Source organism: Suricata suricatta, chromosome 7 (assembly GCF_006229205.1).
Source record: "Suricata suricatta isolate VVHF042 chromosome 7, meerkat_22Aug2017_6uvM2_HiC, whole genome shotgun sequence".
Lineage (NCBI taxonomy): Eukaryota > Metazoa > Chordata > Mammalia > Carnivora > Herpestidae > Suricata > Suricata suricatta.
In genome coordinates this window covers 145,016,189-145,026,622 of record NC_043706.1, presented here as the reverse complement: position 1 = coordinate 145,026,622, position 10,434 = coordinate 145,016,189, and the positions used below count along the sequence as shown (strand labels likewise).

Sequence of the window (10,434 nt, the reverse complement as noted above, 5' to 3'; positions counted from 1 at the left end):
AGAGCCCGTTCGCCTGCAGGGGTTTCACTGGTGGCAGCAGCGAGACTCCATTAGGTACTCATTTACAGCTACACGTTAAACACATCACCGGAATCCCTTACAACCCATAAGGGCAAGGTAGAGTAGAACGGGCACATCTATCCTTAAACACCTTTGAAAAAATAAAAAGGGAATGGCACCCCATCAAGGGATCTCCTAGAATCTTTTCGGGTTGCTGCAAACCCCCCCCCCCTGTAGAGATAGGCAGAGTTGGAGTGATAGGTCAGATCTTGAAGCTTTGGGCCATAAAGAGTCTAAAGAAAGAACTGTTCATTTCCCAGGTTAACAGCTAAAAGTTTAAAACCGCCCCATTGCCCAGGGCAACCAGAGGTCATTAGGTAGCCTATCTCTGGGTGGGGAGAGACCCATCTGCATGAGTTGCAGGTGGCCACAGCTTCTCCCTCTACCTTAGGTGATAAGAAACAAAAGATGAGTGATTGCTAAAATAGTTTTAAAGATTCTTAGTAACTTAAAACGTTAAGGTTTTACTTGATAATAAATTGAGATTGAATTCATTGGCTGTCTAACAAGTTAAAACTAAAGCAAAAGCCACAACTAGTGACTGACATATTAGTACAGGATGAGGTCTGTGGATGCTTGGGCTATTAATTTGTGGCAAAACAACTGGGGATATTTAAAACTGTTAAAAAGCTGCTTTGTACTTAATTGGTTCATAAAATTTCCATCTAAGAAAAGTTCGGGTATAAACATCTTACAGTTATTAAGTCCTCAATAGGAGAAGAGTTAAAATTCTAAGTGTACTCCAGACTGAAGGAAAAAAACCATAAGGGTAAAAGTAATTTTGTCCTAAATGACATTGTTTGGAAAGAAATGGCTTTGGGATAAAGCTTAAGGGAAAGGAAATCATTAAAAAGTTCTATGTGTGAGGTGGAGATGAATGGGAATTTAAAGGTATATTGGTATAAGGTTAAATTCTGCTTTTCTCTTTTCAAAAGACAAGGTTTTCCGGACCTTTGGTCTGATCGTGATAAGATTATGCAAATGAAGGGTTTCTCTTCTGTTAAGACAAAAGCTTTAGGTCTTTATCAGGTCTTTGATTGCTTAGTTAAAACATCTCTTAGGTTAAAAAGGAGTTAGGTCTTGCTGAAGGATCCCAAAGGCAAATAAGATCTTTTATTGTCACTTTGGTTAAATAAGTTTTCAGATTAGTAACAATTTGTAATTCTATTTAGGATATGCCTTGTAATTTCCTAAGGTTTTAATAAAGTACTCAAATGATAGAAAAGTCTTTTAACCAATTAGGCCCTTTCATTGAGGATGCCAAGTTACTTTAAAAAAGGCACTGTTATACAATGGTAAACCTTAGGTTACATTGCATGGGTAAATGGTGCAACTGCTCAAATATATTTGTAATTCTTAAAGTCTTAATCATTAACACCTTTAATAATCAAAATAGAAGTGTCACTAAATTTAAACTGGAGCTTAACAGCCTTTACAATTAAAGACAGCATTTATGTACTTTAAATGATTTTCAAAAACTATTAGGAGATATTAATTGGATTCGGCCTCTTTTAAAACTGTCTGCTAGAGATCCTGCATAAAGACTTCCATCCAAATTGCAAAACGAGAGTTAACTCCTTTGGCCCTGGAATCCTTACCTAAAGTTAATGGGGCTTTACAAGGGGCTTACAAGGATTAATTACAATAAGCCTTGGTCTTTAATAATTTAATTTGCCAAATTGTAAAGTTATCTTATTTTCTCCACAAAACCTAAAACTAGGTCTTTAGAAGATGCCCTTTTAGCATTTACTGATGGGTCCTCTAATGGCATGGCTTCTGTGATTATTCATAAACTCCTCTATCCTTAAAAAATACCCTTGAAAAAATAAAGAAGGGGGAATGGCACCCCCTCAAGGGATCTCCCAGAAATCTTTTGCACCATGCACTGTTTATTTTAAATTTTATAACTTTGGATAAAGAAGGACACTCAGCTGCTGAGCGTCTCTGGCAAAATGAGACGCAAAAAACTTTTGCTACCGTGCTTTGGAAGGACCCTTTGGATAACAAATGGCATGGTCTGGAACCAGTCTTAATCTGGGGACGAGGATCAGTTTGCATTTATTCACAAAAAACAGATGCAGCCAGAGGAGAGATTAATAAAACAAATCGATCAAAATACTCAGTCCTCCAGGGAGAAAAAAATCTCCTTGAGAGAAATCTTTGTCTTTTCCTTTAGGACCATGCTGGGAAAAGAAGCTTCAAAAAGAACCTGGAGAAGAGGAGGAAGGAACACATTGATAGCCCTTTCTTCGTGGATTTTATGGACTTCTACCCTATCTCTTCCTGTTTAATACCTATTGCGGTTTTATTGATCTTGGTGCCCTTGGGCCCTGTTCTATTCAATAAGGTCATGGCTCTCCTAAGGCAGCAAATAGGCGCAGCCTACCCAGGTCCGTTATCCTAAGAAGCTCGAGATGGCCGATCAGGAGGCCGATGGAAGAGCTATATTCTGGCAAGAGGCACGGGGCTGGCTAGCCAATGACGGGCAAGAGGGGCCTTACCATCCTATCAACCTAAGGCTGCTCAGACACAGGCTTCTGGGTATGCCTATGAGGGGTAAGAAGGATTGGCAGGTCCCCAACCTAAGACAGGCACAGTCCTTTCCTTGCCTATACCATCATATTCTGGAAGTAGCCCTTTTTTTTAAAAAGTAAAAAAGGGGGACCTGTCGGGAGCTGCCAGAAGAAAAGACACGTGCCTTGACCTGCAAGATCAGCCGCCCGCACAGCTGAGCTGCGTTATCACCGTCAGCTGAGGCCTTGTTTACCTCCCAAGCCCGCCTTGTTAGCCTCTCGGGCGGCATGCTGACTCTGCAGGCCCCACCCTTGTTTCCTAGCAACTAACTCACGTCAACTGCCCGCCTTCTACCCTATATAAGACATGCGTGGTCTCTCAATAAGGAGAGTGGCTTGATCCGAAACGCTGCCTGGCCTTCACTCTCTGTGCTCCCTGCCCGCCCGCCCGCCCTCCCTCCCTCGGGGAACCCGCGCCGACTGACCCCGCCGGCCAAAACAAAGTCAGCCCTGAACGGAGGCCTCTCCCTCTGAAACAGAATTACAAAAGCACAGAAGAGAGAGGGTTGTGTTAGGGACCAGGTCTTTGGGAAGCACTGGCAGACTTTTCTGTCATGTGGTCATGTGGGGTGCAGGGGGTTATATGTGGGGTGCAGGGGGGGTGCAGGTGGTTAGGAAAGGGGTGGGCAGTTGGGGGGGTGCAGGAGATTAAGTGGGGTGCATTTGTGTCCATGGAGGACAGTGGGGGGCCTCAGGCAAGCTGCATTTGTCACTCATCAGCCTGGGACTGGGAGAGCTTGGGGCTCAGGTGTGGGCGGGACAGCAGGAGGAGGGGCACCTGTTTCTGACTCAAAGGCAAACGGGTGGGGGGGGGGGAAACACAGCACCTACCTGGGGAGCTGGGGAGGAGCCGGAAGCTGTGCCACCTCCCGAGGCCAGTTCTCCACGTCCCTGGAAAGCTGGCTCACTCCAGGAGCGGTCCCCAGGGGATACGGCAGAGGGACGGCGTGTCCTGCCTGCGATGCCACCCTGGAGGAGCCGGGGGCCAGCTGCTCCCAGTGTGGGCTTGGCCAGGACCCTCTCTCCAGGCTGTTGCACTTTCTCGTGACTCCTGTAGAAAATGAGGTTGTTCTAGTTTGTTAATGGCCTGCTTTCTAGAAGCACTGGAGACTGCAGGATGTGGGCAGCGGTGTGTTTATGGGGCCTCTGCCAAGTCTGTGTGGACATCCAGGACAGGCTCACAGACCTGTCCTCTGGAGACGGAGGCTGAGAGCAGGTGCTTACAGAACGTGCCTGGGCCTCGGAGCCACACTGAGCCCGTCAGGTTCTGGGAGGTTCTTGGCCTGCCACACCCTCATGGCAGCAGCTTGCCTGTCAGCTCCTTGCATGTCCCCTCACGATCCCCATGGTGGGGAAAGGGGCTCCCAGAAGTCTGTGTCAGGCTGTCCCCCTCCCTCGGTGCTTAGCTGAGGCCTACGGCTGGACCCTTGGGACCTCAGCCTTGGGGCCATGCGTCCTGGTGGGGTGTGCACCGACACAGCCCCTGGGGAGCTCCTGCCGGGCTGGGGGGACAGCCTCAGTCCCGCCTGGTGGGCAGTAGGCTCCGGTGGCCCCAACCCGGGCCCCCCCACTTCTGTTTTCCTGCCCACCGATGCCTGGGCTGCAGTGCCGCCATTGTGCATAGTCACCGCCCAGCTCAGGGCAGAGGGCTTTTCGTGGTGGCGGGCGCTTCCGGAAGGCGCTGTCCTGAGAGCTGCGGAGATGGCTGGCGGCTGAGGCGGGGCGAGCCAGGGGAGGCTCTGCTTGGGCCCCCCACCCCCAGAAGCGAGAACCGGCACTCCCCAGCTCACGAGCGCCAGGAAAGAGCTGGAGGGAGCTAATCGTGGAATGTTGTTACTGATGAGTGCGGTGGGATGTAAAACGAAGAATGTGTGTTTTTTCAGACTGTTTGATGTTAAAGGTTGCAATCGAGTTTGGGAAGGCAGGGACGTTGGGGAAGAGGCATGGGGGAGATGCCGTAAATTTTGCTCAGAACAGGAAAAAGAGCAGCATGATGGCGGAGCCGATAATGGGAGAGAAAGAAAGTCTATTTCCTGTTCAGGACAATCAGCCTCGGCGGCAGCGCACGAGAAAACAGAGTCGAGAAGCAGGACCGCTGTGATAAGAGCACCAGGCGGCGGGGGCAGGCGTCACGCCCGCCCGAAGGACGTGCACGGAGGACCGGTGAGGGGCGGGAAGTACCAGGAAGGGGAGCGGGCCAGGAAGCGTGTGGGGCAGGGCGGTGGCAGGAGAGCGCGGGGACAGGCCCGGGAGAAGCTTCTGAGTGCAGGCGAGGCAGGGGTGCCAGTGCGAGGGTGGACCCAGACAAGGGGAGGCAGGCGCAGAAGGAAGGTCAGGGGCTGGGGTGCAGAAGCCCTGGACGACTATGGGGTCTTCACTTCCACTGCGATGCTGCTCGGAGCGGAGAGTGAGGGATTTGAAGCCAGCTCGCTGCCTGCGGGGTGGCCGTGGACCTTCTGTCTGGGATCACGTGGACGGCAGGGCTGCGGGGGGACAGCAGACACGTCCAGGGACGCCCCAGACCCAGGGCCTCAGGCTTCTCTGCCCTGTCCGCTCCAGACTACATTTCCCACCGAGGCCCCGCTCAGTGTGGGCCTGGCCCAGGGCGTGCTGCCCACCCGTAGGTGCCGACACACGGCTTGGAGCCCACCACTGTCCCTGACACCGATGGGGAAGCCAGGGTGGCAGGGAGGTGTGGGCGGCCTCCAGCCCCCGCCAGCAAGGGGCCGGGCCCCTCAGCCCTGCAGCTGCAGGGAAACGACGGACGTGGAGGGGTCCTTCTGCACTCAAGCCTCGGTCCGGGAGCCCTGCCCCCGAAGCTGTGACCGCAGCCTTGTGAGCCCCGCCCAGACTCCCGACCCCCGGAACTTGAGTCCCAACACGGCTTGGTTAAGCCGCTGCCTGGGTAGCGCTTTGTTACAGCGGCAGAAAACTAAGGCCGGCACACCGGGCCCCACTGCGTAAATCTCCGTGCGGGACACGCCCCGCCGCCCAGGACCCGGCTTTCCTTAAGAGCCTGCCCTTCCTCGGTCGTTCCCAGACTCACACAAGTGTCTCTAACACACAGCGAGCAGGCGTGAGCGTTTGCAGAACGCCTCGGGCCAGGTGCTCCGAGACCGACCTCGACTTGACCATGGTCCCAGGTATGAGGTTTTTAGACTCCGTTCCAGCTAACTTCTGCCCAGCTGCCCAGCCCCAAGCCCAACGGGCCCACACGGAGCCCTTCTCTTTTCGGAGCGGAAGTTCTTGCCTTGGTCACCGGCCTCCGTCAGCACCCTCCCCCAGGCCTTCCCCGCCGCGGCCTCATCTCACCGTGGACGTGTAGGCCTCTCCCCTCACGGCTCACACCGCTGTTGGTTCTGAGTAACGGGGGGGGGGGGACCGGTCCACAGTGTGAAGAGTGAACCAGGTCCATTTTCTTCAGCGCAGCAAACTCTCGCCCCCGGTGGGCTGTGATCAGGGGCCGGCTTTGATCCAGGACGGAGGCGGACACGATGTAGCTCTGGCCTCCCGGGCTGGGTCGGCAGGGGAGGGGTGCGGCTGGTGTGCAGTGTGAGGACCGGCGCTCCACTGGCCTCCCTCCGGCCTCCGTGACGTCACCCGGCTCCCGGGTAGCTGGCCCACCGGAATGCTCTTTCGCTTTTGGCTACTCCTTTGAGCGACATTAACAGTGTCCCCAAACCGCATTGCCAACCCCAATATCCTATTCAACTTTTCCAGGGACTAGGGCCTGAGGCAAATTATAACCCATGTGAGCACTTTCTGTTTTTTAAGGTAGGTCTGACCTTCCCAAGGGGAGTCGGGAAGGACAGAGAACACAGAGCGGAGCCACGGACACGTGGGGAGCTGCCCTCCTCGCCAGACGGCCGGCACTCTGGGTGCCGCCCGGAAACATCTGGCCGGGCCGACAGCAGTCCCAGAATCGCCCAGAGAAAGGTCGACTGGGAAGTGCACCCACTGCATAAATGTGGCGAAAACCAAGAGCCCTGCGAGTGCGGAGAACACTCCAGGCGCATTGCCTCCTGCCTGGGGCGGACGCTCTGTGGCTCCACTGTCCTGGCGGGAGTCAGAACGGGTGGCCTGCCCCAGCCTGCGGCCACACTGCTAAGCTCCAGGCGCAGAGCAAGCACTCGGGGTCTCTGCCTTGGCGGGCAGCTGGTGGGTGAGCGCGCGCCCCGTCACCCCGCCTTCCTGTGGGCCACAACATGGGACACGGCCTGACAGCACTTGGCACCGTGGGTAATTGGGAAGATGACCTTGAAGTATGAGTGGGAAGGGGATCCAGGGTGAGGGCGTGGTTTCGTGGTGGCTTCTGTGAGCCAGGCCGTTCGTGGGGGGGGGGGGCAGCAGGAGACACGCGGGCAGTGGAGAAGCTTGGGCCAGTCTGGCCGCAGCCATGAAGGAGGTTGGCCCAAGGTGGGTCTGGGTGGGAGGAAATCACTGGCCAAAGGACATGAGCCAGGGTCTCCCTGGCTGGGCTGTCATGTGGTGGTCACCCTGGCATGGGGCCTGGGGACCATGCTGCCCCCCTTGAACAGGACCAGGGGACCACACCGGGTCACTTGCACAGGGCCTGGGGATCGTGCTGGGTCACCTCGGCACGGAGGTCTGGGGACTGGTCCGAAGGGCCCACTATTGTGCATCCCTGTCCCAGGAAGGGGAAGGAAGTCACTGTCCATTGTCACAAAGAAGCCAGTGACGTCTTCAAAACTCATTCCTAGTTAACATGGTGGTTGGCTAAAATGAAATGCAACCAGAAAACACACAGACGTGGGGGTGCATCTGCCGTGGGCCCTGGTAGCGCGGTGCCCCCTCCCCACCCCAGGACCACAGACATGGCCCGGCAGGGCTAAGGGCCGCAGGGACAGAGCACAGCCAGCGCGGGTTGACTGTGTGTAGGGGGCATGTCACCCCCTGTAGGGTGAGTGTCCTGGGCCTGGGACCCCCGCCCCACACTGCCCGCTGCCCGACGGGGTGGTGTGGCCTCCGCCGCACATGTCTGCGTTCACGCCAGTGTGCAGGACTGGAGACCGCTCAGCAGGAGGGCAGCAGGCACTCTGCCCTGAGTGCACATGAAACCTTCCTGGGCACGGGATTGGAGATGTGTGCCTGCTGCCTCCCATCGAGGGGCACGCCTCCCCTCCGGTGGTCGGCATGTCTGTTGGTCTGTCTCTTGTCTGCCCCCTCACCACGCAGAGTGTGTGCAGGCGAGCAGACTTGCTGACGAGGAGGGGATCTGGGTGGGGCCCCCGCAGGCCACTGAGGCTTCCCTGTGGTCTCCTCCTCTGCCTCCTCCTCACCCCCCCCCCACCTTGGCTCTCCTGCAGGGTGTGGAGCCCCTCAGGCAGCCCTCTGCCCTGCCCCTCTGGTGGCCTCTTCCTTGGGTCACACAGGCTGCTCTCGTCGCAGGGGATGCTGGGCCCCCAGCGGTCTCCTTCGCCCCGGATGTCCCCGCCCTGGGAAGGGCCAGCAGCTTCCGGGTGTGTGGTGTGTGTGGGGCCGTGACCAGCAGGCTGGGGAGATGCAGGACCAGGCCTGGGTCAGGGGAAGGAGAGCTCGTGGCTCTGCGGAAAGGTGACGGCTGGAGCGTGGCGCTCGGCGTGGGAACCTGTGGGCCATCCAGGTGGGGGGATGTGATGGCAGGAGGCTGGTGGCACGGGGACATTCTGTGACGAGCTTGCTGAAGGGGTGTGCAGGCCTCCACAGGGCCACTCCAGCGGACTTTGTCAGACGGCACGGAGGTTTCACAGGCTCCAAGTCCCTGACTGTATGTACCATCTGCAAAATTAAGTTCCACGGGTAAAGACCATAGCAGAGAAAACCAGAGTTCAAAAGCAGGAGAATATTTTCATAATCTTGGGGGAGGGAGGCCTTCCCGGGTGGCACAGGGAAGCCAGGTAGCAGAGAGGACACGCAGGTGAACGAGAGGAGCAGCCACGGAACGAAGCCAGTGTGGACCGAGTGGACGCACCTCTGCTAACAGCAGGAGAAAGGTGCTTCCCACACCGTAGGAGGAAAATGCGTGTGACCAACAGGAAACGACCAATAAATTCCAACGATTTATAAAGCAGAGATGCAAATGACTCCTAACTGTTTGCAAATAGCTGCATCCCCCGGGAGACCGGGAGACTGCTGTGGAGAACCCAGGTTGCCTCTGGGGCCCAGCTGCAGTCTCAGACTAGCCACAAGGGGAGCCACTTCTCGCAAATCCTCAGAAGATGGCACGTCGCATGGAACAGGCATTCGTTTCGCAGCCCTGACTGAATTTGAATCGCACACGTTCTGTGGCTCCTCTGCCCCTTCTCACCGTGGGCCCCGCAGGACCCTGGACAGGTGCCCCCGTGCAGGGGAGAAACTCCCCCCGGGGCCAGCCCTGCTCCGAGCTCGGTGTGTGCGGGGCACGGCACTCGGGTGACAGTATGCGTCTGTCTGTGGGCTTCCAGGGCCTCTGAACCGACTCCAAAATTAATCAGAAAGAATAAATACACCCAAATGTTTGAGTACATCATGAATATATAGTTCCAAGCTTGTAAAAATACATAGTATACATTTAATATACATTAAAATGGTGTTTTTAACATTTAAAAATTATATATAATCCATGTTCTCATCTAGGCTTCTCAGCAAAAGTTTTCTTGTATTGACTGGGTGAAGAACTGACGGAAATTCCCAGTGTTGCTTTAAGCACCTGAAGTGATATTAGGAGTTTTGGCTGTGAGGGCAGAGACCCTGTGTCTCCGAGGCCGGGGTCCCAGAGGCCTGGGGGCGGCCGCACACACCGGTCCAGTCTGCCAACCAGCCGCCTTCCTGGGTCGTGCTCCACGGGGCGTGGGGGCTGGCCTGCAGCACACGCTGAGCTTCCACGAGTTCATCAGTAGAGACCACCCACATGCTCCTGGGAAGGCAACACGTGTGACGGAGAAAGCGCTCGGTGCCAGCGTCCCCAGGGCCTTGTGGGCACAGGCCACTGGCAGCGACAGAGTCCACTCAGGCCAGATGAGGCGTGGGTCATCCGGGGCGCCCCGGATGACCGCTGAGCATCTTACCGGCCCTGGAGGGGACCACGGACGGCGGTGTGGCAGCCCGGCCCTACAGCTCTGGCTCCGCCCTCCTGTCCCTGATTATAGCTGGTGGTTTTCAAATCAAAGTTCTGAAATACTCTTTTTTAATAAAAATGTAGGGGATGGAAACAGGCACTGAGAGCGGGCACTGGCCTAGGTGCGGCGCTACTGTGTCTGCTTCGTGGACGCGTGGCTGCTGTGGACGCCAGCCCTCAGGACCGGGGAGGGTGGGACAGTAGGCCACCAGCAGGTTTCAAAACAACAACAAGAGGACACCAGGAAAGGCCCGAGGCAGCAGCCCGCAGGGACGGTCACACTGCCCGCAGCTGTGGCTGCCAGGACCCCGGAGCTGGGGACCGGCCACTGCATGGCTGCGTGTGGGCCTCATGCCAGGGAGAGAGAAACGGCCTGCAGCCGGTGAGCCTGTGCGGGGCCACAGAGGGCAGTGCAGGGCCTGCAGGGGGAGGCTGGGCTCAGCCAGGCTGCGGGAGAAGCGGGTACACCCCACAGGGTTCCTGGGGCCCGGGCAGTGTTGACGTGGCCTCCCTGATAGGCCGCTGTCCGGCCTCAGGGTGTGGGGGACGTGGCGCTGGGGCCAGACTCCTGGTCCGGGTCACCTTCCCCACAGCTCCACCAGCCGTGATCCCGCCACCCACACTTCCAGGAGTGTCTGCTGGCTGAGCTCCTGGGGTGCCCTTGCAGCGACACTGGCCTGCCGCTCTCAGTGCCCCGCGTCCAAG

The 10,434-nt window shown here is 56.3% G+C and overlaps 1 protein-coding gene and 1 long non-coding RNA gene across 4 annotated transcripts in view; one reads left to right on the top strand and one right to left on the bottom strand.

Moving 5' to 3' along the window:
• LOC115296810 (collagen alpha-1(I) chain-like) overlaps nt 1-3,830 on the bottom strand; it is a 6,857-nt gene extending 3,027 nt beyond the window's left edge. The window contains exons 1-2 of the mRNA XM_029945294.1: nt 3,820-3,830; nt 3,465-3,684 (exon numbers count right to left, since the gene is read on the bottom strand). The gene's annotated coding sequence lies outside the window, so the exon portion shown is untranslated. The remainder of the gene's footprint in view (nt 1-3,464; nt 3,685-3,819) is intronic.
• A 324-nt stretch (nt 3,831-4,154) lies between these two features.
• On the top strand, nt 4,155-9,191 carry LOC115296811. 3 transcript variants are annotated; one of them, XR_003911068.1, is made up of 3 exons: nt 4,170-4,502; nt 4,606-4,796; nt 5,701-9,191. It is a non-coding gene; the product is annotated as an uncharacterized LOC115296811 (long non-coding RNA). The 3 variants fall into 3 exon arrangements; XR_003911067.1 differs by having other exon boundaries at nt 4,257-4,502; nt 4,675-4,796; XR_003911066.1 differs by having other exon boundaries at nt 4,155-4,796.
• The last annotated feature ends 1,243 nt before the right edge of the window (nt 9,192-10,434 follow it).